Consider the following 3,175-nt stretch of genomic DNA (forward strand, 5'->3'; position numbering starts at 1 on the left):
TCACCCTCCCCCCCTTCCCCCACCCCATTCCCCCTCCCTCTAGAGAATGAAGAGCAGTCCAGATTCCCTGCCCTGCGGGAAGTCCAAGGTCCTCCCACTTCTATCCAGGTCCAGGAAGGTGAGCATCCAAATGGGCTAGGCTCCCACAAAGCCAGGTCATGTGTTAGGATCGAAACTTAGTGCCATTATCCTTGGCTTCTCATCAGCCTTCATTGTCTGTCATGTTCAGAGAGTCCGGTTTCATCCCATGTTTATTCAGTCCCAGTCCAGCTGGCCTTGGTGAGCTCCCAATAAATCAGTTCCTCTGTCACAGTGGGTGGGTGCACCCCTCTTAGTCCTGACTTCCTTGCTCATGTTGTCCCTCCTTCTGCTCCTCATTGGGACCTTGAGAGCTCAGTCCAGGGCTCCAATGTGGGTCTCTGTCTCTATCTCGATCCATCGCCATATGAAGGTTCTAAGGTGATATACAAGATATTCATCAGTATGGCTATAGGATAGGGTCATTTCAGGTTCCCTCTCCTCAGTTGCCCAAGGAACTACTGGGGACATCTGCTTGGACACCTGCGAGCCCCTCTAGAGTCAAGTCTCTTGCCAACCCTAAGATGGTTCCCTTAATTAGTATATATATTTCTCTGCTCCCATATCCACCCTTCCTTTATCCCAACCATCCCATTCCCCCAAGCTCCCCCCATCCTCCCCTTCTCATGTTTCTCACCCCATTTCCCCTTAGCCCCATGCCACCTCACCCCCCAGTTCCCAGTTTTTGCCTGGCAATCTTGTCTACTTCCCATATCCAGGCAGATGACTATATGTTTCTCTTTGGGTTCACCTTCTTATTTAGCTTCTCTAGGATCACGAATTATAGGCTCAATGTCCTTTATTTATGGCTAGAAACCAATTATGAGTGAGTACATCCCATGTTCATCTTTTTGGGTCTGGAATACCTCACTCAGGATAGTGTTTTCTATATCCATCCATTTGCATGCAAAATTCATGATGTCATTGTTTTTTACCGCTGAGTAGTACTCTAGTATGTATATATTCCACACTTTCTTCTTCCATTCTTCCATTGAAGGGCATCTAGGTTGTTTCCAGGTTCTGGCTATTACAAATAATGCTGCTATGTGAGTTCCCTAAACTTAATTATTAGAATAAAAGAGTAGGGATTACTCAATAATTCTAAATAATCTCAAATTAACAACATGACTACAGCACTCTTTCATTGCTTTATGTTTCCCTTTATTCTCTGATCATGTTTGAGTTTATCCAAGCTACCATGTTTGGATTTATCTGAACCACCAACTTCAGCTATCTATAGGAACTGTGTATTTGATGACTCATTGTCTCACTCATACCTACTGCTTGTCCATTCTCTATCAGTTTTTCATTAAGCCTTAACACTCTCTGATGTTGGATCACCTATGATAAAATTCATGCAGGGCCAAGTTTCAGTTTTTGTTTCCTCTTTCGATCTGTTTTTATGATAACATATGCTGCTGTCTTTTTTTTGAGAAATAGATGGTTATTTATTTAGAGGTAGACTCACAAATCAGAATCTTTACTTGGATGGAGATCAGAAACCAAATCCCGCAGTTGGAAAAAAGAGGCCAGATGGCATGCTTTACATCGGCATATATAGTTATAAGAGGCCATGCCCTAGTGGACAGGTAACTGCTGGCTGTAAGACTTCCTACAGCAAACCTTCTTTCTTAGTCCATATGAAAAATGAACCATAGATTTATATGATAACACCATTTCAGAGAAGTCAACCTCTCTATTTTGAGAATTCTAGTTCCTACAAATGACATTATTTTCCCTGTTTTTATCCATCTGTTAACTGATACTAGTATGATGCTCACTAATGAAGAAATGGACTGAGTCTCCATCAAAAAAAAAAGTGTTGCAAACTAAATAAGAATATAAAGGCACACATCAACTAATTGATTATAGAATTATAAGTGAGCCTAGCTGAGATCAGTTTATGTCATTCCAGATCAACTGTTATACCCAACCTATTTATAGTGCATGAGAAATTAAATAACTGGTTATTGTAAGGCTTAAAACTTAAGCTGTTAGGAGTAGGAATAGTTTGCTTTGTAGAAATAGCTAACTGATAAGAATATGGTTTGTAAAAGCCCAGGACCTGATGGTTTCAATGCGGAATTCTACCAGAACTTCCAAGAAGAGCTAATACCTATACTCCTTAATGTATTTCACAATATAGAAGCGGAAGAGTCATTGCCAAATTCCTTTTATGAAGCTACAGTCACTCTGATACCAAAACCACACAAAGACTCAACCAAGAAAGAGAATTACAGGCCAATCTCACTCATGAACATCGACGCAAAAATCCTCAACAAAATACTGGCAAACCGAATCCAAGAACACATTAGAAAAATTATCCATTATGATCAAGTAGGCTTCATCCCAGAGATGCAGGGCTGGTTCAACATACGAAAATCTATCAATGTAATCCATCATATAAATAAGCTGAAAGAAAAAAACCATATGATCATTTCATTAGATGCTGAAAAAGTATTTGACAAAATTCAACATCCCTTTATGATAAAAGTCTTGGAGAGACTAGGGATACAAGGGTCATACCTAAATATAATAAAAGCTATATACAGCAAGCCGACAGCTAACATCAAATTAAACGGAGAGAAACTCAAAGCCATCCCACTAAACTCAGGAACACTAAACTCAGAAACCCACTCTCGCCATACCTCTTCAACATAGTGCTTGAAGTTCTAGCAATAGCAATAAGACAACATAAGGGGATCAAGGGGATTTGACTTGGAAAGGAAGAAGTTAAACTTTCGTTATTTGCAGATGATATGATAGTGTACATAAGTGACCCTCAAAACTCCACCAAGAAACTTTTACAGCTGATAAATACCTTTAGTAATGTGGCAGGATACAAGATCAACTCCAAAAAATCAGTCGCCCTCTTATACACAAAGGATATGGAAGCAGAGAGGGAAATCAGAGAAGCTTCACCTTTCACAATAGCCACAAACAGCATAAAATATCTCGGGGTAACTCTAACCAAGGAAGTAAAAGATCTATTTGACAAGAACTTTAAAGCATTGAAGAAAGAAATTGATGAGGATATCAGAAAATGGAAGGACCTCCCTTGCTCTTGGATTGGGAGGATCAACATAGTAAAAATGGC

Source organism: Alexandromys fortis, unplaced genomic scaffold (genome assembly GCF_014885135.2).
Source record: "Alexandromys fortis isolate MF-2015 unplaced genomic scaffold, M_Fortis_MF-2015_v1.1 scaffold_263, whole genome shotgun sequence".
Classification (NCBI taxonomy): Eukaryota; Metazoa; Chordata; class Mammalia; order Rodentia; family Cricetidae; genus Alexandromys; species Alexandromys fortis.